Raw genomic sequence first — 25586 nt, 5'->3', positions numbered from 1 at the left:
CTCTACCCCATGTGTTCAGCCACAGGTATCACACCAAGACCCTGGCTATGCTGTGTGTGGAATTATACAACTTCCTCTTTTCTGATTCAGCTGGGTTTCATATGAACGCCCAACCCCCAGCTAAAAGTTTATTTAATGTTTCCCATGGGACACTAATAAACATAGGTGTGACCAAAATTATCAGGGCTTTGAGGAGGGTGGCAAAAATGACTCATTTCTCACCTCTGTCTATAATGGCAGAGGTGCTGCTTTGGGACCAAGTGCTGTGAAATCACAGGTGCAAAAATCAGAGGTGTTGGCTCATAGCCAGTGAACTGCTCCATGCCCTTCCTAAACCAGAAGGTTCTGCAGCCCCCAGTCCTTCTTCTAGAGCAGGCATGTAGGTCATATCAAATTTAGCTTCCATGATACCCTGTCCTCAGGGGGGTTTTGAGGCAGGGACAAAGAAGGGGTTTTGAGTGACACCAAACACAAGAGCTACATATTACTAAACACTTCCTACACATCAGCGTCCTTGGCGTGAATTATCTCATTGGATTAACATACCAACCTGATGAAGTGGGGACTGTTTCTAAAACCCATTTTATGGATGAGGAGACTAAAGCTTAAGTAGATGAAGTCAGTTGTTCAAGTTACGCGACCTGAAAGAGCCTCAGAGAATAACCATCAGGAATACTGTCCCTCTCGTTTTGATTGTGTGAGATGACACATCTGTTGCAATAGGTTGAGTTTAATCAAACCTGCTGTCTGTGGCCTAAAGGGAAACCTGATGCTGCCCTATTTCTCTGGCCCCTGACCTTGGCCTCTGAGGCCGTGGGAGTCCTGAAGAGGGAGTTCACTCAGCTCCAAGAGGAAGGAAGCCCCTCGTCATTTCCCCAAATGAAGCCTCCTACTTCCCCTCTTTCAAACGGACTTGGAAGAACTCCTGAGTTGGGTCTGGGATTAAGGGTCGTAGGGATAGAAAGTCTTCAGAGCTATATAATTTCAGGTCGGGTCAGGCGGTCTCTGGGAGGAAGATATCCTTAAGCATCAAATCTGAGTGACAGGCTGAAAACTTCAAGGTCTTTCTGTATCAGAGAAAGAAGTTTGTTAACTAGAACTAGAACTGGATGTGCAAGGTGGTCATCTCAGGTGGATTTTCCCTTGGGGTGGGGGTGCAAAATTATAGTGCAAAGCATGGGATTCAGCCCATTGTATCTCTCTTTATAACTTGCTCTGGGTTTAGGAGTAAAAGGAAGACAAGCGGCCTCTGAGTTCTTTCTCCAACTGTGGTATAGATTTGGGTTTTGTTTTGAGAGGAGTTACTGTATGTGTGTGTGTGTGTGTGTGTGTTTGTGTTCTTTTCCTAGTGTTATTGATTTCAGAAGAAAGATCATCTTTGGAGATAGATCATTTTATACATTAGTAGAGTCTCTCCGTTTTATAGCTGAGAAAAGTGAAACGAGGGGTTCCCAAGGTCATTCCTTGACTGATAAAGCTAAGGCTTGCACCCGTGTCTCTTGACCCCTTGTCCAGATCCCAAGACTTGCTTATGTCCAATGGCTCACCCATGTCTTTGGGTGCTAGAGGCCCTTGTCTACCTCAGGGGCATTTGGACAAATTCCTCATGATTCCTCTTCTCTGAGGACATAATGTTTAAGCTGTTATAGTACAGTCTTAAAAATAATGTTTGGTGTCACAAAGATGGTCATTTAAACATCCAGTGCTGGAGCTTCCCTGGTGGCTCAGTGGTGGGGAGTCTGCCTGCCAGAGCAGGAGACACTGGTTTGATCCCTAGTCTGGGAAAGTCCCACATGCTGCAGAGCAACTAAGCCTGTGTGTCACAAGCATCGAGCCTGTGCTCTAGAGCTCAGGAGGCGCAACTACTAAAACCCATGTGCCCTAAACCCATGCTCTGAAATAAGAGAAGCCACCACAATGAGACGCTCGAGCACTGCAACTCGAGAGTAGCCCCCACTCCCCACAACTAGAGAAAAGCCTGAACAGCAACAAAGGCCCAGAACAGCCAAAACAATAAATAAATAAATAAATAAAATACAAATTAAGCGTCTCATGCCCTGCTTCCCTGAGAACAAAAGAGAAACTTTTTTTTTGTTGCAAATCTTCCCAAAATATTTGTGGCCACATTTATGCCTTAGTAATTAGAGTCTGATGAACATAACACATTTTCACATGATTCAAGATGCCACAGTACCTCAGGGTCACCATTTTAGAGCTCTCTAAGCACAGCTTGTAAGACACCATCTAGTTTAACACTTTTAAAGTGATATTTTTGGTCATATGATGTTTTATGTTTATAAAAGTAACAGTAAAATGTCTGATTAATTGAGAAGTTTGGGTTACTTGAATTCTGGTTAGTGGAGGTCTTTTTACACTATATGGTCTGCACCACACTTGCCCTGCCTGCCTCCTCAGACAAGTTGTGAAGAATATTTCATGGCCTAGAAACTTCTTGAAGTTTATAAAAATACCATGCATTCTTCCTAGCCTAGAGCATGCTCACTGTAAATCAAACAGAAAAGAAGATAAAACACCGAAGTAACTGCCACCCGGCCTGGAATAGGAATCCACCTAAACTTCCTGTGGCTTCTCATTTGTTGTCAGTCGAAAGGAATCAGGGCTCTGACCCCTTCTCAGGCCACATCTGCTAGTGGCCCTGCCCAGAGAGAGATGCGAGAGCTGCCTGGCATGACTGGTGTGTTTTGAATCTCCAAATGGACAGCCATTCTGGCAGGAGAGATCAGATGCCGTCTTTCTCCCTCTGAGGCAATCGGGTTATTCAGTCTGTATAAATGGCACTGCCTCTGCCTGCCTGGATCATCCTCGCAGGGTCTGGTGGTTGCCTCATAAATCAGGGCTTTTGTTTGCCTTCCTTTAATCAAACAGAGTGGGAATGATTAAATGTGTTCTTAATGTAATCGCCCTTTTCTTTTTGAGCCTGGGGAAACAAGTCTCCCCAAGATATCTGTTGTGTTTTTCCAGGGGAGTTTTCAGGGAAGGAACAGCGCCTCTGGAAGGGGGAACTGATGATGAGCTGTGCGGGGAGCAATGAGGAAGGCCAGAAACCAAGATCAGAAAATGAGGCATAGCTGGGTCGCCTGGAAACGGTACAGAAGATCTAAAGGGGCTCCAGCAGGGTCCTCACTCAGGTACTCCTCCTGTAGGATGAAATATAATACAATCCACCCTCTGTCTCTGCAGATGTGGAACTGGCAGGTGCTGACAGCTGACTATGGGTGGTGGCCAGAATCAATGCCCTTGATACCAAGGAACAATTGTATCTATATTCAGTGTGATGGCCTCTTTCTCTCTCACTCTCAACCATTAGTGACTCCTGGTGCTCACAGCCCTGCTGCTGCTAAGTTACTTCAGTCATGTCTGACTCTGTGACCCCATAGATGGCAGCCCACCAGGCTTCCCCGTCCCTGAGATTCTCCAGGCAAGAACACTGGAGTGGGTTGCCATTTCCTTCTCCAATGCATGAAAGTGAAAAGTGAAAGTGAAGTTGCTCAGTCATGTCTGACTCTTAGAGACCCCATGGACTGCAGCCCACCAGGCTCCTCCGTCCATGCTCATCCTTAATTTTGATTTCTTTAGCTCTACATTTATTTCATGACTCTTCAGAAGTCATTTCTTCTGCCAATAGGAAAGTCTTGTCTGATTCATCGTTCATATTAGTGAGAAAGAGAAATTTAATTATTACTTTCTCCTTCTTTTTGTTTTTTGAAACATGGGCCATAGGTCATTGGAAAGGTAATTGGTTCTTTCTGTGTGTCAGGTCTCCAAGCCCCGGTCCAGTGAGTTGTGCAGGAGGAGTATGGATGGAGCGAGATGGTTCAAAAGTACACACCTAAGCAGCAAGGGTTTTACGTGGACTGGTTTCTCTTTGAACCTCAAGCATGGTCCAAGCGGGCATCAACTACCCACCAATATAGCCTGCACTTATAGGCATTTGAGAGTCTTTAGAGCAGCCATTAGCTATTCCTAAACTACTACTCCCACTGGAGACCCGGTTCTGTAGGAGGCTGGAAAAAGCTAGAAGAAGGTGAGAAATGTGTCCTTGGCTCTAACAGTTAAATACACATTTTGAGTTCAAGGGCAAAGCCATGGCCAATTTGGCTCTTCCAGAGTGCAAGGAAAAGAGCCACACTCACAACTGCTAGGCTTGCCCTGTGCTCCTGGCTCTAAACCTGGCTCTGGAACCAGATTAAGTCTGTCACCCGCACGTGCGCGTCCAGGCGCTTGCGCATGCGCACACTGGCAGGCTGGAGCTGGTGTGGTGGAAGACTTGAAACTCGCCTGCGGTTTTGATGGGAAGTCTCCCGGTGCCCGTCTCTCGTCGGCCTGAACCGAGAAGCCGGCAGCAGCTCCTGCCCTTTCGGCCAGATGTGCCTACAGAGCTGCTCTTGTTTCCCTCAGGTAACAAATGCCACGGGCCTGGGCCAGCCCAGTTGCTTCCGCGCCCGTCAAATGAAGGGTGCTTTGTTTTAATTGTCGCATTTGTTGTTTGGAGGGAGGCTCCGACCACGGAGTTTTCTGGGTGACCTTTCTGTTAGAATTGCATGCAAATGGCCCAGCGAAAGGTTGTGATTGGTCTGGAAAGGTTATCTCCGTTTGTCTAGATGGCTTTATTCACAATGGAAGAAAGTTCAGGCAGGGAGCCCAGGGCTGGGGTACAGCGGGGGAGAAAGGTCATCTGGTCTACACCCTTCAGTCCACAGGGCCCTGCCTGCTGGTGGCGGCTTCTGTCTGCTTCCGGCCTCCTACTCGTTTTTACCTCAGCCTGGAGTAACCCTGGGGCTGAGGCTCCTTGCTGCTGCTCCCCCAGGCTGCCTTTTTTCCTCAGAACAAGCTCTGTTTGAACTGATACAGTACATCCTCCAGTCGCCCTGAGCTAGGCCATGTAGAGGAATCACCCCTCAACAGCCCAGGCTGTTAATAGGTTCTTAAAGGGTTTGTTGAGGGGACAATGTATTAAATCTTCACCCTCCAGACAACTCTATTTAAATAACTACCCTTTCTGAACCAAAAAAAAAAAAAAAAAAAAAATTCTCTCTGGAAACTCAGCTGAGATTAATGTGTTCTTTATTACTGCAGAGCCACCTGATAACCCCTTTCCCCTAATTTCAGACTGGCATTGGGAGTGAGATCGATTTTAAATGAGACATACTCAGACTTTAAGCTGCTGAAGAGAAAGATGTCTGCTAGGATTTATGTGTGGGGAGTGGGGCAGATTTCTTGCCCCCCACTGGCCAGTCCCTCCCAGGGAAATCAGACTGTTGACTTTCCTGCTGGGTGGAGGCCTGGAGGCAGTGCAATTAACCTTAGAGGTCGCGTTGGGCGAGGGTAGGAGAATGTGAAACCAGTGACCGGGGCTGTGTGTGAGGGCTAGCAGAGAAGGTTCCAGAGGCGTGAGGGGATTGCAGTGCAGGAGTGTGAAGGTCTCATGAATCATGTCAGCTGTTGACCGGGGATTCACAACAAAGCAGCTGCTTGTGCAAGCTGTAGCTCAGTCCTTGGGGAAGCAGGTGGTGGGGGCTGTGTGGGGCATGGCCTGCCCCAACCTGTCTCCATTAGCTGTAATTACGCTCGTGACTTGTGCTCGGGGACAGTAAGGAGCCATCAAGGCCTGCTGGGACTACCAGAGACCTGCCTTTCTAGCCGGTGGTCAGTCAGCTGTAAAAATGGGCCAGAGTTGGCAACAACAGAAGGAGTTGAGGCCTGAAGCAATTTTTCTTTGAAATCAACTTCTAAATTGCAGGGAGTCCAAATAAATTGACACATTTACTGGTTTGCCAGGCTTTCTCATTCCTGCTTCATTGCCTCGGCCTGGCGACCCCTTGCTAGAGCAGTTCTGGGTGGGGGATGGGGGATGTAGGAGATCTCCTCCCCCCAACAACTGGAGGTAGCACTGAACTGTTTGGAAGGCTGTCACAGGCTGGGCACTTAGATGACAATTTCTGTGTGCAAGCCCAGTTTCATTACAACGTTACTGAGTGCTTTTCAACTTATAAACTGAAAACATGTTCCACAAAAGAAACCTATAATCGACAGGGGAAAACCCCCGTACACTAAAAAGCAAAGAGGTACCAAGTATTCATTCCAAGATAAATACGTGTTTTACCATGATGTAGGCTCTCTCTTCGGTCCACCCTCCTGGGGAGAGAAAACCACTTTCTTAGCAGAATTTTCTCATTTACCCAGTTTAAATTCTGGCCTATTTCCTTCTCTAATCATAACTGAAATTCACTGACAAAAGAAGGCCCTCATGAGTTTTGACTGGTCACTTAGTATTTACAGTAGCATCTTGGTCACTGGGATTTTGAAGCGCTGGCCTGCTTGGGCAGCCTAGAAGCACTTAGGGAGGAGTGGTCATTGGTGGTGACAGTCTCTGCATGGGTGGACAGCTTAGGGACAGGGCTGCAAGCACAGGCATGGATTCAGAATGCATTTCTGCCACTTGATGGTTGGGCAAGGAATGTCATCTAAGACTCAGGTTCCTCATCCATCAGTGGGGAAAATAATAGCTACCTACTGGTTAGTTTAGGATTGAGTGATGTGACAGCCCCCGTACACTGTAGATGCTTAGTGAGTGTTGGCTCTCTCTCATCATCATTGAGGATCAACACGGTCCTACTTTCTCTTCTCAGTGTTGGACAAGCTCAGGCAGTGAGGTGCGGGATCACTTCCTGATATCATCCTTGACGTGAGCCCTGGCTTTTTATCCTCCTGTCCTCTACACTAGGGCTTCCCATGTGGCACAGAGGTAAAGAATCCACCTGCCAATGCAAGAGATGCAAGCAACACAGGTTCAATCCCTAGGTTGGGAAAATCCCCTGGAGGAGGCAATGACAACCCACTCCAGTATTCTTGCTGACAACCCACTCCAGTATTCTTGCCTGGAAAATCCCATGGACAGAGAAGCCTGGAGAGCTGCAGTTCCTGGGCTAACAAAGAGTTGGAGACGACTGAGCAACTGAGCACCTCCACACAAAGTCGAAAAGCCAGCTGGGTTGGGGCCTTCCCCTGTTCCAAATAGGCCCTTTGAACTCTGACTTCTGCTTTCTCTCCCTTTTCCTCCATCTATCTTCATGCCTTGACTGAAGTCTCACCTCCTCTAGGAAGGCTTCCTGAAGTCACTTGTCATGATTCATAGAGTAATTTGTTAGCACTCTTTGTCTCCTTACCAAATGTAATGCCATGACATTAATTAGCTTTTGATGAATCTGTGTCACCTCTTAAACCACCTGGCTACTATTTTGAGGTCATGGGTGGCTCTCTCTCTTTCCTTGCATTTCCCCCTGTACCCAGGTTAGTGTCTGGCTTAAAATAGGTGTTGAGCAAATGCTTGTTTACTCATAGACTGATGTTAAAAAAAAGCGGGCTGAAGACTTGTGCAAAGATTCGAGTTTGCTTTGATCATCTCTGGCATTGATTCGTTCAGCCAAATTTGAGAACCTACTAGGTTCAGGCATATGGTGGTGAGCAAAACACAAATGGGTGCTGCTGAGAACAAATGCATTGCGCTGGGATTGGTATTTCTTCTACAGGTGTGGGGAAGGGGTGTGGAGGTGAAAGGTCACAGCTCTCTTAGCAAGTATTTCAGTTGTTTGTACTGTAGCAACTTAGGAAGCTGGAGCTGCAGCCCCCCGGGATTTCCCCGAGCTGCATGGTTCTAGGTGAGCCTTAGCCACAGGAGACATTTTGAGTAAAATTTGGAAGGTGGAGGTTAAGCAGGAGCCACAGTTCTTGTTTTAAAATTTATTTTGTTGAGGTATAGTTTATTTACCGTGTCTTAATTTTTACTGTGTATCAAAGTGGTTCAGTTATATATATATATATACACATATTCTTTTCCATTATGGTTTATCACAGGATATTGAGTATTGTTCCCTGTGCTATGTAGCAGGGCCTTGTTTATCCATTCTGTATATAATAGTTTGCACCTGCTAATCCCAGCTCCCAATCTACCCCCCTGCCCCTCTCCCTTGGCAACCACAAGTCTGTTCTGTATGTCTGAGTCTGTTTCTGTCTCATAGATATGTTCATTTGTGTCATATTTTAGATTATATATATATATGTGATATCATAATGGTTTTTGTCTTTCTCTTTCTGACTTATTTCACTTAGTATGATAATCACTAGGTTCATCTCTGTTGCTCTAAATGGCATTATTTCATTCCTTTTTATGGCTGAGTGAGAGTCCCTTGGACTGCAAGGAGATCCAATCAGTCCATTCTGAAGGAGATCAGCCCTGGGATTTCTTTGGAAGGAATGATGCTAAAGCTGAAACTCCAGTACTTTGGCCACCTCATGCGAAGAGTTGACTCATTGGAAAAGATTCTGATGCTGGGAGGGATTGGGGGCAGGAGGAGAAGGGGACGACAGAGGATGAGATGGCTGGATGGCATCACTGACTCGATGGACGTGAGTCTCAGTGAACTCTGGGAGTTGGTGATGGACAGGGAGGCCTGACGTGCTTCAATTCATGGGGTCGCAAAGAGTCAGACACGACTGAGCAACTGATCTGATCTGATCTGAATATTCCATTGCATATATGTACCATATCTTCTTTATTCACCCCTCTGTTGATGGACATTTAGGTGGTTTTCGCATCTTGGCTATTGTGAATAGTGCTGCTATGAACACTAGGGTACATATGTCTTTATGAATTGTAACTTTGTCCAGATACATGCCCAAGGAGTGGGATTGCTGGATCCTACAGCAGCTCTGTTTTTAGTTTTGTGAGGAAGCTCCATTCCATTTTCCACAGTGGTGGCACCAATTTACACTCCTACTGGTAGTGTAGGAGGGTTCCCTTTTCCAGGAGCCAAGTTCTTAAGCCCTGAATGTGGCTACAAGGCAAGAGCAAGGTAGCAGCTTGTATACACCCATGCTGGTGTGCTGGCTAACCCAGGAGGTGCGGGGCAGCACTCGGCTCTGCAGATCTTCCCACTTCTACCAGATCTCCTTCAGTCTCTCCAAGGCCTGGGCCAGCTCCATATAATCCCCGCTTCTGCAGGTCCCCAAGAACATCCAGATGTTGAGACACAGAGCGGCATCCCCCCGGGTTTCCAGATGTCACGTGTTATGCATGCTTAGTCGCTCAGTCGTGTCCGACTGTTTGTGATCCCATAGACTGTAGCCTGCCAGGCTCCTCTGTCCATGAAAATTCTCCAGGCAAGAATACTGGAGTGGGTCATATGAGTCTCAGTATATTGTAGGTTCTAGTTTGCCCTTGCCGTCATCCACATCTGCTTCCTTTTCCGTGGAGGGTCTAGCTGACCCAGAGTAACTGCAGATCCAACACTAGACACAGAAGCAGAGGCCGTGCAAACGGCACGACTTCACTGAAGGACGTCTAACTCCCGCCAACTCTGATATCCAAGTCTAAATCATCTAGAATGGTTCTGCTTCTCCAACCAAACCCTGCCTGATCCAGTGTCTACAGCACGTAACATTTGTGGAGCTTCATTGTGTTGGACTGTGAAGAAGGCTGAGTGCTGAAGAATTGACGCTTTTGAACTGTGGTGTTGGAGAAGACTCTTGAGAGTCCCTTGGACTGCAAGGAGATCCAACCAGTCCATTCTGAAGGAAATCAGCCCTGGGATTTCTTTGGAAGGAATGATGCTAAAGCTGAAACTCCAGTACTTTGGCCACCTCATGTGAAGAGTTGATTCATTGGAAAAGACCCTGATGATGGGAGGGATTGGGGGCAGGAGGAGAAGGGGACGACAGAAGATGAGATGGCTGGATGGCATCACTGACTCGATGGACGTGAGTCTGGGTGAACTCCAGGAGTTGGTGATGGACAGGGAGGCCTGGCGTGCTGTGATTCATGGGGTCGCAAAGAGTGGACACAACTGAGCGACTGATCTGATCTGATCTGATTGTGTGCAGGTTGGGTGGTCATGCTGCATCTAAGAGAGATTACACACAAATGATGTGGTGGGGACCCTTCACACCCCAACCTCAGAAGGAGAAACACCTACCACTCCCCCATCTCCTGGACTATTTAAGCTGGCCTTGGGGTTGATGGAGAGGAGGTAGAATCTGTGCACATGACAACCACTGGAGGAACAACTGGTTCATCACAACATTGGCATGATGGAGACGCAAAGATGCAAAGCAGCTTTGGTTTGTGTGGCTGGAAGTGAGAGAAACAGCAGCTTGCTTCCAGTTGAGCAGATTATTGCTTGGCTTCTGCCAGCTGGTGGTAGGAAGAGGTACCAGAGAATCCCATTTCCCAGATTCGGGGGATGTGTGTGTTTGCCTTAAGGGACCACAGCCTTACCTGGTCTTTGGGTGATATGGGCCAGGGCTGGGTGGGGGCCACACTGTGTCCCCCTGGTGCAGCGCTAGACCTCCGGCTCTGGCATCACATAAGGGCCAGCACAGCCATCACCCAGCAGCACAGCTGTGGGAATCTAGGGCAGGACAAGATGAGCAAAAACACCCAAATTCAAAGTCAATTACACTACAGTGTACATATTCATGTGCAGAAAACACGGGGACGTGGAGAAGGAAGTGGAGTGGAAACAGGGAGCCTCCCGGGGGGCGCACTTTATTATCGAGTGATGAACTGAAGCCTTGCTGTCTGTCACTGTTCAGAGCACCGTCATTTTTTTTTTAATCCCTCCCACGCAGCGCTGTGCTATTTTGAGTTCTGTTATTTTTTTTCCCTCTCTCTCACCTCAGTCTGCTTGAGATGCTTGACAAATGAATGTGGAAGAAATGCTTTATTTTCCCCAATTCGGATGAGGGGTTTATTCCAGGGTAGCTGCCTCCTTCTTTGTGTCATCATGCTCTGCCTGGGCGGAAGGTGCCTGCTGAGAGCAGAGCCTGCGGTGGTCTCCCCCTGTGGTCTCTTGCCCCTGCTTTGAAGCCCTGTTTGCTAGTGAGAGGCCTTCCTTTAGCCAGGATCCAAGCAGAACAGAAATGAATGCCAGGTACCCTTTTGCAAAGACCACGTACCTCTCCTCTATCTCACACACGGTGTGCCAAAGATTTGTTTAATTTCCCTTTTAAAAAGCAAAAGAAGGTCCCATTTGTTTATTTTTGTTTTTTATTTCCATTACTCTGGGAGTTGGGTTCATAGAGGATCTTGCTGCGATTTATGTCAGAGTGTTCTGCCTATGTTTTCTTCTCAGAGTTTTATAGTTCCTGGCCTTGTATTTAGGTCTTTAATTCATTTTGAGTTTGTTTTAGACACGTGAAATAGGTGGCTAGTGGGAAGTTGCTGTGTAACACAGGGCGCTCAACGCGGTGCTCTGTGACAACCTAGAGAAGAGGGATGGGGTGGGGCTGGGAGGGAGGTTCAAGAGGGAGGGCACACGCGTGCTTATGGCCGATTCACGTTGTACGGCAGATACTGACACAACATTGTAAAGCAATTAGCCTCCAATTAAAAGAGAAAAAAGGACAAAACCAGGGAAAAAACCCAAAAAACATAAAACTTGGAACCCTTTTGAGGACAGGAAGGAGATGCCAGAGGACGTGGAAGCATTTGATGTTATCTTCTTATCGCCTGTTCACCTAAGTTAGCTATGTAATCAAATGAACAGTTGAGTGTGTAAACCAGGAGACCAGTGAGCACCTCATTCATCCCACTCTTGCTCTCACTGCCCTTGCTGGCCAGGCCTCCTCAGTGTCTGGACGGTGGAAACCTGCATCCCTGGCGTACGTCCTCTGCTCTGGGTGAGGACCGAGCTGCGGGCTGGCCCTGGTGTTGCTTCACCTCTTGACCTGCGTCGTCCAGGCCAGGGAGGTGTCAGCTCTCCTCAGAGTAAATTGTTGTGCCCGTAACCCTGGGGCTGGGGCTGCCCTCAGCAGTGCACCAGAGGCTGCATTACTTTGAGAAGACTATTTTCAGCAGGGGGATAAACCATTAAACTTAAGAGGCTGCCAGCCGCCTCCAGCAGAGCATGCATCCCACAGGATGTGGCCAGAGACTGGTTCCCAGCCAGCTTGAGCAGCCATCTGCAGAGATCAAGCCCTTTCTCTCTGGAACTTGGTGACACTTCACCTTAAAAAGAGAACGGAGCCAATTTGGGGCATCAGCTCGGGCCTCATCTAAGTGTACTAATAAAAAGTTATGTTTCCCTAGGAGAGTTTGCAATGACAGCAGAGAGGTGATTGCCTGGGTTTAAGATTCCACTGACAGGTGCCTCCGGCCCCCCTCATTTTCCTAGCACCCCCAGGCAGATGCTCCTCCATCCTGCCATTTATATGCTTCTGTATATGGAAATCCTAAAGCCCTGCAAATGGAAGCTAGAGGACTTGGTGAAAATTTCTGAGAGAGCTTCCCCGGTGGCTCAGATGGTAAAGAGTCTGCCTGATAGTGCAGAAGACCTGGGTTCGATTTCTGGTTCGGGAAAATCCTCTGGAGAAGGAAATGGCAACCTGCTCCAGTATTCTTGCCTGGAGAATCCCATGGACAGAAGAGCCTGGTGAGCCCCAGTCCATGGGGTTGCAGAGAGTTGGACGTGATTGAGCAACTAACATTTATGTGGGAATCAGACCTAAATGAACCCTAAAATGCTTCGAAGATTTATTTTACAGTATACAATACATGACCTGTCTCTGTAAACTGTTTTCAGTTCTGCCTCACATAACTCACTTACCTTGTTAGCAGAATGTTTTACTGTTCCTGTGTTTCTCCGCTGCTTCCAAGGCCACGTCAACCTCATCATTTCTACCTGAAAAGCTCCCCACCTAGTACTGGTTTTTCAAACTCATCCATTCTTAAATTTGCACACAAATGCCAGATCCTCTGTGAAGTCTGACTGAGACCCCAGTGCCCCTGTTCCCCACCCAGAGGGGTTCTCCATCTCCTCGGGATTCCCACAGCTTTTTTTTTGGCCACACCACATGGCATGTAGGACCTTAGTTCCCCATCTGAGGATTGAACCTGTGCCCCCAGTGGTGGAAATACAGAGTCTCAACCACTGGACCACCAGGGAAGACCCTCCCATAGCTATTTACTGTGACATGTTTTATGTATCCTATTCATTTATGCATCATTTAATGGTTGTCTACCTTCCTGGTATAGTGGTTAAGTATGTGGGTTTAAGGGGCTTCCCAAGTGGATCACTGGTGAGGAATCTACCTGCCAATGCAGGAGCTGTAAGAGATTTGGGTTTCATCCCTGGGTCGGGAACATCCCCTGGAGGAGGAAATGGCAACCTGCTCCACTATTTTTGTCTGGAAAATCCCATGGACAGAGGAACCTGGAGGGCTACAGTCCATAGGATTGCAAAGAGTCAGACTCAGCTGAGCAACTGAGCAGACATGCATGTGGATTCAGGAGGCAGGTTTTCTGGATGCAAACCCTGGCTTGGGTGTTTGGTGTGTGACTTCAGGCAAATTAACTAGACCTTCTGTGCATCAACTTCTTCATCTATGAGATGGGATAATAATTAAATACTGTATATGACTATTGTGCAAATCAGTTGAGCAAATCCACGTTGAATGTGTACAGCAGTGACTGGCAATATTTAGCAATGTTAGCTGTTTATTATTAATTGTTACTATTGTTATCCTTATGATTATATCTTCTCCTTTAAACTTTCTGATGGCAGGGTCCCATCTTGTCTGTCTTTCTGTTTCACCACATGACTTTGTATATTGATACACGTTGATTTACTTTGTATATGATAATGCTTATTTATAAATACGTAGATGGCCACAGGGGTTTCCCAGGTGGCTCCATGGTAAAGAATCTGCCTGCCACTGCAGGAGATGTGGGTTTGGTCCCTGGGTTGGGAAGATCCCCTGGAGGAAGAAATGGCAACCCGCTCCAGTATTCTTACCTGGAGAATCCTGTGGACAGAGGAGTCTGATGGGCTACAGTCCATGGGGTTGCAAAGAGTCAGACATGACTGAGTGAATGAGCACATATACACAGCCAAAGAATAAATAAGACTGCCATTCCTAGCAAATTGATCCCATTTTCCTTCATTAGTTTTAAGTTAGAGGGACTTAATAAAACTGACTTAGGCTTCAGATGACAGTATTGACATACTTTTTTAAACATAATACATCATGAGCATCCTTTCCATCTCAGCATGTCAGCCCAAGCTGTTGTTGCTCAGAAGCAGTATCAAGAGTCCATAGCCCAAACCAAGACTTCTAGCAATGGACTGTTAAGAAATAACACACTGCTGGGCTGAGGCCTGTCTACAAGTGCCTGGTATCTGGTGGTATTCCCTGGCCACTATGCAGAGATTGACCCTGGAAAGCCAGAGGTGTGACTAAAAGTAGAATTTGGAGTTTCAGATACATCTGGCATCAGGGAAGGGCTTGCAGAAGAGCCATGGAACTTTTCTCATACATGTAGTGCTCCATGGCTCACTCGTGTCTGACTCTTTGTGTCACCATGGACTGTATATAGCCCATCGGTCTCCTCTGTCTATGGAATTTTCCACATAGGAATATTGGAGTGGGTTGCCATTTCCTACTCCAGGGGATCTTCCCGACCTGGGGATCGAACCTGTGTCTCTTGCATCTCCTGCATTGGCAGGAGGATTTTTTTCCACTTAGCCACCTAGGAAGCCCATAGACATAGTGTAATCCCTCAAATTTGAGAGGTATCCTCACACAAGTACTGCTGTCCATAAGCCTCACAATCATTTTATAAAAGGACCTGGTGGTTTTTTTTATGAAGTCTAGGACATACTAGTTTCTGAGATTCTTGAGCAAGTGAGAGAAAATGTAGTGATAGAAAAGAGAGGATAGAGAGAGAGAAATTGGAGAAAAATAACCACAGTGGAAATTACCAGGGAGGAGGAGGAGTGATTTCTATTTTGACATCTTTTTCCACTCTTGTGACCATGAATGAAATGATGATGGAAGCTGTCTGAAACATTGATCAACTGAAAGAGAGTGAGGAATGTGTGTGCCCACACTGGCCCTGCCAGTGGCACCCCACAGATTGCTCTGCACAGGGCAGAGGTGGTGGGCACCACGTGAGTGTGGGTGATGGAAGTGTCAGGGCAGCTGAGCTATAACTGACTAGCTCAGAGTTCTTCTTTCTTGATGAAAAATTTGTAATTTTTACACTGTTGTGAAGCAAATGGGACAGTGACAATTCACAACTGATGCAGTTTGGCATGCCTAGTGTACTTCTCAGTGGCACAAAGATCTGTTGCTCTCAGCTTCGTGGAGAGAAGCAGCAGACAGGAGGGGAGGCACTGTTCCCACTTCATCCTTGTCATGTTGGTGGCTGATGTTTGTTTATTTGGATTCATTCAACTCAACCAAAAAGTCATCTTGGAAGAGCTAGATGGGTGTTCTGAGTTTCTTATAGAACTGTGCAGGAAAGACCAGGCGGATTCAGGAGTCTGACTGGGAAATAAGGAAGAAGAGAAAGTTCTTGAATAAGTTAGTCAAGATCCTGGCCAGCAATAGCTTAGACGAGAGAAATGCCACAGAAAATGTCGGTGATTTGTGATGTATGCGACCTGGGTTAGCAGGCACAGGAGAGCAGGGATGCGTGTCCCTAGATGAGATGACGTGTCCAGGAGGGGATTCGGATAGAGCCACAAGCAGCAGCCAGTCACCCCCCCGGGGCCTCATTTAGTCCACTTTCAAACCTGTGAATGCAGTGGGTTTCTGTTGAAAGCAAATATGATTAAGTTGGTTTAAATAATTTAAGGACCAAATAAAATCTTCACAGAGTCGACTGAGGTGTGAAGCACAAATGTCTCTTGAGCTGCAGATTAAAGTGGGAGCAGAGCTCGAATCACGGACTCAATGGACATGAGTTTGAGCAGACTCTGGGAGATGGTGAAGGACAGGGAAGCCTGGCGTGCTGCAGTCCTTGGGGTCGCAAAGAGTCAGACATGACTGAGCGACTGAACAACAGCAGCAACAAAGCGCCAACGCTTGGAGGACGTGTGATCCCCACAGCGTCTGAGGACAATGAAGCCATGGAGTGTGACTTCCCTTCCTGCACTGGATGGCAGGAGGGGAATTGCGTCAGAACTGAAATCGTATGGGAGTCTGAACACTCCATGTAACCTCCCTGGGCAGGCCCTCTGCTCCTAGGCTAGGAAGTCAAGGTTAGGTTGTGTTCAGCTTGTGCTGGGAGCTGCCTACTCACAGGTTGGAGGCAGAAAATCCCACACTGTGGCCTGACGTCATCCCAGGAAATAACCTCTTTGACCGCCTGAAACCTCCTGCGTCATCCATGATGCTGTGTTCCCTCCCTGGCCCGAAGCATGGTCACAAAGGCCCCTCTCTGCTTAGCCAAGGGTGCACTGGTGTCTTTGGGACTGGGGACACCCTGGTCACAGTACAACCAAGAGAAGACCCTGGACCTCTGTGGTCTCCTTGCCCATAGTCCAATAGCCACTTACAGGACCCTCAGGAGGTATGGGACAAAGCCGTGGACAGAGCAGCTGAACTGTTTCTGGCTCGTCAGATGACAGAATTACAAAATGGAGGGGCATATGGCAATGTCCATCTGCATTTTATTTTTTAAAGATTTCTTTTCATGTGGACCATTTTTTTAAAAGTTATTATTGAATTTGTTCCAGTGTTGCTTCTGTTTATCATTTTTGGTTGTGCTGGGTCTGTGTTGCTAGGTGTGGGCTTTCTCTAGTTGTGGCGAGCGGGGGCCACTCTTCATTGCATTGCAGTGGCTTCTATTGTTGCACTGCATGGGCTCTAGGGCACTCAGGATTCAGTAGTTGTGGCTCCTGAGCTCTAGAGCACGGGCTCAATAGTTGTGGCACATGGGCTTATTTGCTCCATGGCGTGTGGGATCTTCCCGGACCAGGGATCAAGCCTGTATCCCCTGCATTGGCGGGAGGATTCTTATCCAAGGTACCACCAGGGAAGTCTTTGCTTCTGTTTTTATATTTTGGTTTTTTGGCAGAGGCATGTGAATCTTAGCTCCCTGACCAGGGATTGAACACACACCCCTTGCATTGGAAGGTGGAGTCCTAACCACTAGACCACCAGGGATGTCCCTTCCATCTGCATTTTAGAGGAATTTACCCTGGGACCTGGCAACCCCACTTTTAGGCATCTATAAATTGATACACCTGTATGTATATTCAGTAGACACAGAAAGCTATTCACTGTGATAGTACAGTAGCCAAAGATTAGAGTCAACTCAAGTATTTATTAATAGGAAACTGGTCAAACAAATAATGGTACATCTGCACAATGGAATACTACATCACAATAAAAAAGAATGAGGTAAATCTGTATGAATCAACATGGAAAGATCTCTAGGATATATTGTAAAGTGAAAAAAAAAAACCAAGGTGTAGAACAGTATCTATTGTATACTACTTTCTGTAACAATTGTTTTTTTCATTATCCCCCTCCCAAGAAGCCTTTTTTAAGACTTTTTTTTCTAATTGCCACCCCTATGAAATCTTAATATCATGTATAATCAGTTTATGTGCTATATATATACTGTATATCTGTGATTTATACATAAAAAGAGTAAGAATTTTTCACTTCTGAAAACCAGTTGTCACCCCCTTGGGGGTGATATCCCCCCTGTTGAGAATGCCTATTCAGTAAGAAAGGGAGGAAATAAATATGTAACCAACTGGAAGGACACATAAAAAACAGGTGTGGGCAAGCTTTCTTCAGGTATTCATTTTCATATTATTTTTGTTTTTGAACTATCTAAATATGTGGCCTGTTCAAAAAATTAAATTGAAAGACATGAATTCGTTTTTTCTAAAGTGAAACAAACAATAAAGAACGTCTGAGGAATGGCCAAACAAAACACACAAGCAAGCAAAACGTGCTGCTCCACTGATTGCTGTTCCCTGAACCCTGCAGGGTCCTGCCGGCTGGAGGCTGCCTCTGGCAGAGCCGGCATCTGGTTCCCCTGGGGGCCTCCGCCCCTCAGCAAAGGACTCCTGTCCTCCCAGGGTTAGGGTTCAGCACAAAAGAAACCCGGGAGTACTCTCTGCTCTCTTTTAAGCGCTGTTTGGGTTAGTCTTTAAGATCATAGCTTCTACTTTAAAAGCATCAGGATGTCTCAGAGCCTTCAGCTGGAAGGAAGCACGCACCTCCTGGCTTTTTGGAGAGAATGGGAAATGAAGGGGGAAGTCACTCACGCCCTCTCTTCCTCTTGTGGCCCACAAAAGCTCTTGCCAACAAGGGCCTGGGATGGGGCAACACAGCCCTGGTAGTGAGAGAGGGATAAAAGGCCCCTCTGGTTCCCAGTCTCCGGGACCAAGGCCGGGTCAGCTTCCTCCAGCAGTGCGCTTCCTCCTCCCAGAGAGATGGCTCAGGAGGAGGAAAGGCCATGCTTCAGCTTGATTAGGAGACCAAACATTCCACCGTGGGCCTAACAAAACAAAATCCAACAAAAACGTGTGTGTACACTTCAAGGTATCAGCAACTTTCATTTGATTGTATAAGGAGACAAGATGATAAATTAGATTTGTGTGACTGCGCCCTTTCCTCTGCTTAAATATCAAACATCGCCATGCATATTTGGAATAACTGGCTGCTGGTGAATGATTTTTGTTTTTAGATTGCTACAGTAATGTACCTGGAGAAGAGAGTCAGTTCATTTAGGTCAAGTCCTGGTTGTGTCCCTCAGCCTCACTTTCTCCATTGGTAGAATGTGTATGATAATAATCATAGCTGCATGATAATGCTGTTGTAGAGAGTGACCGGTTGATATAAGAATTGTTTCACGAGAGCAAGATATTGTCATTGTTGACATTGTTATTTCTAGAAGATTGGGGGAGGGTCTTGCTTTTTAGAACTCAGCTGGGGACACTTAAGGGGCTTCCCAGGTAGCTCAGTGGTAAAGAATCTGCATGACAATGCAGGAGATGCAGGAGACATGGGTTCAATCCCTGGGTTGGGAAGATCCCTTGGAGAAGAGAATGGCCACCCACTCCAGTATTCTTGCCAGGATAATCCCCTGGACAGACTAGCCTGGTGGGCTACAGTCTGTGGGATCGCAAAGTCAGACAAGACTGAGTGATTGAGCACAGACAGACATACACACACGCACACAGGGTACACTTAACCACCTTATTGAGCTGAATCATGCTGAATTCAAATGTCTCTGCTCCATTGAAGGAGATTCTAGATTCTCCCTTCTATAATGTGGATTCATTTCTCAACATTTTTGGAAACATCGAAGCCACATACGAGTGGGTGGTTCGGATATCTAGGGTGTCATGTGGGAAATGGCAGCTTTTGATGATTTGCCTTATGCCATCTTACCACATCTCCCTGTTGGGCCTCAGGTCTGTCACTTTTCTGTTTTCTCTCCTCTTTCTGTGTCTGAGGGGTTGCTGTTTGAAACACACACAGGGAAACGAATCTGTCTCAGGCCACACCAGTGCTGAGTGCTAGACTATAAATGTTAGAATGATCCTCTCAGAATGGCGTAGACCCCCAGCACCATTTTATATCCTAGTGAATTACCCTTACACCTGTCCACCTTACTAACATGTATTCCTGGCAGAAGTGGCTGAGCATTTTTTGCTTTAAATTAAAAAAACCTGTTATATGCTTATTGTAGAAGAAGTTCTAAAATAAACATAAAATGTATGCAGGAAAAGGTATTACTCATAATCCTACTACTTAGAGTTATGGAATGTTAACCTCTAGGCACATAATAATCTATGTATTTTTATATATCTAGTCAAGGCTATGGTTTTTCCAGTGGTCATGTATGGATGTGAGAGTTGGACTGTGAAGAAGGCTGAGCGCTGAAGAATTGATGCCTTTGAACCGTGGTGTTGGAGAAGACTCTTAAGAGTCCCTTGGACTGCAAGGAGATCCAACCAGTCCATCCTAAAGGAGACCAGTCCTGGGTGTTCATTGGAAGGACTGATGCCGAAGCTGAAACTCCAATACTTTGGCCACCTCATGTGAAGAGTTGACTCATTGAAAAGACTCTGATGCTGGGAGGGATTGGGGGCAGGAGGAGAAGGGGACGACAGAGGATGAGATGGCTGGATGGCATCACCAACTCAATGGACATGAGTTTGAGTGAACTCTGGGAGTTGGTGATGGACAGGGAGGCCTGGCATGCTGCAATTCATGGCATTGCAAAGAGTCGGACACGACTGAGCTACTGAACTGAACTGATGATGTGTATATACATATATATAGAGAAATATAGACTATGCATATGTGTGTACATATTTATATGCATGTATTTGGGTTTATATAATTTTGTTTGCTCATTTTTCTTTTGAGGGGCTGCACTGGGTTTTAGTTGCAGTACATGGGATCTTCAGTCTTCACTGTGGCATTTGGGATCTTTAGTTGTGGCACGTGGGATCTAGGTCACTGAACAGAGATTGAACCCAGGCTGAGTGCATTGGGAGCACTGGACCACCAGGGAAATCCCTGCTCACCTTACTTTTATATGCAAATGGAATCACAGTGAATCTACTATTGTGTGGTCTACTCTATTCCTTTTCTAAAATTTGATAATATATTGCAAACAACTTTCCATATTAATAAACATATCGTATACATTATTCTTAGCAGAAGTATCCCAACTCGCCTTCAAGAAAAAGAGCCAGCAGCAAGTCTCATGTCTAAAAACATAGGGAACTGGTAGGAAAAGTAGTTCTTCACATTCCCTGTTCCTCCAAAAAAGCAGTGTGTGTGCATTCTCAGTCACTCATTCATGTCTGACTCTTTGCAAACCTGTGGACTGTAGCCTGCCAGGCTCCTCTATCCGTAGAATTCTCTAGGCAAGAATACTGGAGTTGCCATTTCCTTCTCCAGGGAATCTTTCTGACCCAGGGATCAAATGCATGTCTTCTGCATCAGCAGGTGAATTCTTTACCTCTGAGTCACCTGGGAAGCCATCAAAGAAGCAGGTGACTGCAGTAAGGATGTGCTGAACTGCTAAGAAGAGAGATTTTCTGTAGTACATGTGAGTCCCATGGGAATGACATGGACCTGAAGCTTTTCTTAATGGCAGACTTTCCCAGGTTTGGGTTCCCAAGTGGGGCAGCAGCACAGCCATGATGCTGCAGGGCTCCTGGGCTTGCACTGAATCCCGCCCCCACCCCTTCCACCCCCAGAGAGTCCTCCTGGTTTCCAAGGACCCTCAGGACATTGCTTCAGGACAGACAGAAGGAGAGGTGTTCCAAGGGCTTTTTTGTGTTTCTGTTGCCCAGATCTCCCTGGCTTCTGATTTTTTGTTTGTTTGAGGGTTTTGTTTTTGCACTGAAAATGTTTTCCATCTGGGTACATCCTTGTGCTGTTTTCAGCCAGCTCTTTACCATTCTGCTGTTACCATGTCTGTCCTGGCCAGGGTGGCTGCTGTCCCTGCAGCCTTCTGATAGTTCTTGTTTACCTCAGGGGGAATTCTTTCTTTTAAGACAGGGCTATGTTGCACACTCAGCTTGGTGCAAACTGCTACCTTCCTTTCCTGGGGCTAGTCAGCAGCAGAATGCCTCTCTGGGGCCTCTTGGCAGACTGCACTCTCTGTCCCTGAGAAGGCCCCCTGCAGCTACCCTGATCTGGTCTGTACCTCCTCTGCTCTTGTAGAAACCTGTTTTCTGAGGGAGAAGGGGAATGGTGTTCCATAAGAATCAGGGAGAAAGCGCTGCCCATTTCTGAAGAGGTAAATACCAATTCCAGAGAGCCATGGCATAGACCCTGTCTGTAGGTAATGCTCCAGGCAGTCGAGAATGGTTCTTGGAGGTTTGGACACAAAGGGGCCTGCTTCTCAGAGAGGAAGAACAGAGGAAGTTTACCTTTCTGGAGCAACAGTTCTTAACTATTTTGGGGTCATTGAAACTGATAGTCTTTCCGTCATGTCTGGCTCTGTGCAACTCTATGGACCATAGCCTGCCAGGCTCCTCCGTCCACAGGATTCTCCAGGCAAGAGTACTGAAGTGGGTAGCCATTCCCTTCTCCAAGGGATCTTTACAACCAAGGGAATGAACCCAGGTCTCCTACACTGCACGTGGATTCTTTACTGTCTGAGTCACCAAGGAAAGTGAAAAATGAAAATGAAAGTCGTGTCTGACTCTTTGCAACCTCATGGACTATAGCCCAACAGTGTCCTCTGTCCACGGGATTCTCCAGGCAAGAATACTGGAGTGGGTGGTTGTTCCCTTCTCCAAGGGATTTTCCCAACCCAGGGATCGAGCCCAGGTCTCCTGCATTGCAGGCAGATTCTTTACCGTCTGAGGCACCAGGAAAGCGCTCAAGAAATAGGACCAATAGAGCCTGATGGGGGCCAGCAGGTGTCCTCCTTGCTATGTACACATACAGTACAGACACATCACAGACAATCTCAGGAAGTTCACGGACCTGCTAACACCCAGCTAAAGGCCTGCTGGGAGTTAAGTCCAGGAAAAATCTGGTTAGAGCTTTTAGTGGAGGAAATCGAAAGCCCTGGAGAGCGACTCTCCACCCCCAAGCTGAGCAGAAGGCAGAGGCTGTTTTCCGGGTAATTTAGGTTGAATCCCTCCTGGCCTTCCCCCATGATTTCTTTACAGGGGAAAGTCAACCTCCAGATTTGTGCTTTGCTGGGTGTGTAGTCAGCCCCAGACTTGGCCTGGAGACCATGGCTGAGCCTTCATGCCCAGCTCTCCCTAAAGAAGATCCAGTGGGGCTGGGAGAACAGGCTCTGGATCAACCAGGGTTTACTAACCAGAAGATAAACCCTGCAGCACCAGCTTGGAGTTTGGCCTCTGGTAACAGGGACCCCTATTGGCCTTGAAACTGGTGCATTTGGACTGATTTATTGTGCCAACTGTGGGAAGCCACTGAGCCCCTCTGCTAGCTGAGAAAGGAGGGCTTCCTGGCATCTGTTTGGATATGTTTTTTTTTTTTTTGTGGCAGGACAGCCTCGTGGACCCAGGCCCCATTTCTCAGCAAGGTGGCTGGTGGTGGTCTTGCTCCGACCCATCCATCAGACCCAGCACCTAGCCGGAGGTCTGGGACTAGGCCAGTGAGGGTGACGGTGTTATTACAGGGGTTCCGCTGGTTGAGCCCTTGCTCATGGAGCCCTGTGGGGCCAGAGGTAGCCTTGGACGAAACTGGAGAGCCTGAGGAGTACTTTTTCCTCCCCCAGCTGGTTTCAGGGCCACTTCCTTCTGCCACCCCCTTGAAGGTGTGTCCTTCCCGTTAGGTCCCAGGGGTGCCAATTCTGCTTTTTGGAAAAGAGCCCAGGTTTTGCACAGCTCCTGTGCTGCTCTCATCTCTTCATCAAAGCATGCCTGTTAATGAAGTCCTCCCTTCAGAGCTGAAAAACTGCTTTCTCATTTGAACTTCAGAATGGCCCTGTGAAATGAGCAGACTTATCTCTGCCCCAGCCTTGCTCCCTCATTTACAGAGAAAGGACCCAAGATCCTGAGGAAGTGGGGAGTTGGTGTTTATTTTTAAAAAATTAAAAAAAAATTTATTTGGCTATGCCAGGTTGGCATGTAGGATCTAGTTCCCTGATGAGAGGAACCCAGGCCCCCTGCTTTTGGGACTGCAGAGTCTTAGCTACTGGACTGCAAGGCAAGTCCCAGGAGTTGGTGTTTTTTGAGCAAAGGTGTGACTTCTGTGGAGCCCTGGGTTTGAGGTAAAAAGGATCTGGATTCAAATTAAGGTCCTTTTGCCTGACATTATGCCTGGGGTTGATAGGAAAATTGAAGGGAACTGGTAGCAGGTGTTCAGTCCTGGTGGAAATACTGGCTGTAATCTGTGGAAAGCCCACGCATCGTGTTTTGTTGTTGACTTGCTCAGGTACCACTCACGTGGCAGCATCTCTTTGGAGCCAGTTTCCATGAACGATGACCCAGTGTGAGGTTGACATAATATGGCCAGGACATTTCCTAATGTCCTCACACTGAAATGACACAGCTCATTAATTTTGTTCCAGTGCTGTTTTAAATAGCCTGAATCCAAAGGGCACTTTCCATTCTCATTTTCTTGGCAAATCGCTTGGTGCATTTGCCAGGATTTCTTTGGTTACTCTCAGGTATGGGTTAGTGGAGCATTTTAATACCAAGAGTGTTCTTTGGAAGGAATGATGCTAAAGCTGAAACTCCAGTACTTTGGCCATCTCATGCAAAGATTTGACTCATTGGAAAAGACTCTGATGCTGGGAGGGATTGGGGGCAGGAGGAGAAGGGGACAACTGAGGATGAGATGGTTGGACCGCATCACTGACTCGATGGACGTGAGTTTGAGTGAATTCCGGGAGTTGGTGATGGGCAGGGAGGCCTGGCGTGCTGCGATTCATGGGGTCGCGAAGAGTCTGACACGACTGAGCGACTGAACTGAACTGAGCTGAATACCGAGGCAAACAGAGCCAAACTGAGAATTTCACATTTTCGACATACGCGTTTATTTTTTTTTAACTTGGAACTCTCCATTAAAGCTTCTTATAAACTCCCGTTTGGTGAGTTTGCCACTGACACACCCACTGTCACTGGCCATTCCCCGGTCAGTCCTCTGGTCCCTCGCTTTGACTAACAGAGTCAAGTCCCAGATCTCGGCTGCCAGATGTTACAAACACACTCAAATGTCTTAACATAATGACCCGGGGTGCCCAGAAGATGACGCTCTTTCCTCCTGCCATTTCTGCCCTTCCTCACCGACAGCCTGTCTCCCCAGATAGGATTCCAGACAGAAAAGTATCTCTCATCCCACAGCTGGAAGCACCCTCCCTTCCTCAGAAGTCCCTGGTGCTTGTCTTTGTCTTTCTTATACCACTTATCACATTCTCCTTTGAAGAATATTCATTTAATCTCATCCACCTGGCTTAGCACCTCTTATAGAAATCTCCTTGGAGGCAAATTCCCTTCCAATTCATCTTTGTAACCCCATGATACCAAGCACAGTATCTTTCACAGATTTTCAAATGAATTAGTGCATTGAATAGGTAGATTAAAAACTTTAAGTATGGAAGAAAGTGATAAGAAGTAGCTTGAATTATTGAAAAGTTAGAAAGTAGTTGAGGCCATGTAGTCATATTACTTTCAAGTATGTATCTCCAACTAGGCTAATCTAGTCTTGCATCATAGATAGCATGAGGGAACCTATTTTAATGAATAATTGAATTATTATTAATATTCTCTGAATTACTAATATATATATAAATATAATATTTATATTATATGCTTCTGAAATACTTTTCAGGTCTTTAGAAACAGTTCTTTTTCCTGCTAAGTATTTTACTGTTTCTACTTTGAAATCTGGGGCTTCCCTGGTGGCTCAGATGGTAAAGAATCCACCTTCTATGCAGGAGACCTGGGTTTGATCCCTGGGTTGAGAAGATTCCCTGGAGAAGGGAATGGCAGCCCATTCCAGTATTCTTGCCTGGTAAATCCCAAGGACAGAGGAGCCTGGTGGGCTACAGTCCATGAGGTCGCAAAGGGTCAGACATGACTGAGCGACTAAGCACACACACATACCTTGAAATCTAGTTTACACTATTAATTTCTTGTTTGCAGATGTGCATAGATATATTTTAGCTCAACTCCTGTCTGAATGACCAAAATATATTCTGGGAAACACCAGTCCTGGGAGATGTTCCATGAAAATGACACATTTAGTCGTCTAATACTTTTAGGATATACTGTATCCTGTTCCTTCCTCTATAAGATTCCTAGCTAGGCACT

General features: G+C 46.7%; 1 long non-coding RNA gene across 2 annotated transcripts in view; it reads left to right on the top strand.

The window, feature by feature from the left end:
* Positions 1 to 3138: 3138 nt before the first annotated feature.
* Positions 3139 to 25586, top strand: part of LOC129630263 (uncharacterized) — a 49320-nt gene continuing 26872 nt past the window's right edge. Inside the window, exons 1-2 of one of the 2 annotated variants that reach the window (XR_008703626.1) lie at positions 3139 to 4419; positions 19640 to 20484. This is a non-coding gene — a long non-coding RNA (uncharacterized LOC129630263). Of the gene's footprint in view, positions 4420 to 19639; positions 20485 to 25586 lie in introns of those variants that run through there. The other variant, XR_008703629.1, reaches the window with a different exon arrangement.

Source organism: Bubalus kerabau, chromosome 1 (assembly GCF_029407905.1).
Source record: "Bubalus kerabau isolate K-KA32 ecotype Philippines breed swamp buffalo chromosome 1, PCC_UOA_SB_1v2, whole genome shotgun sequence".
NCBI classification, from domain to species: Eukaryota; Metazoa; Chordata; class Mammalia; order Artiodactyla; family Bovidae; genus Bubalus; species Bubalus kerabau.
Note: the sequence above shows the minus strand (reverse complement) of the source record. Positions and strands in the feature narration are given on the sequence as shown.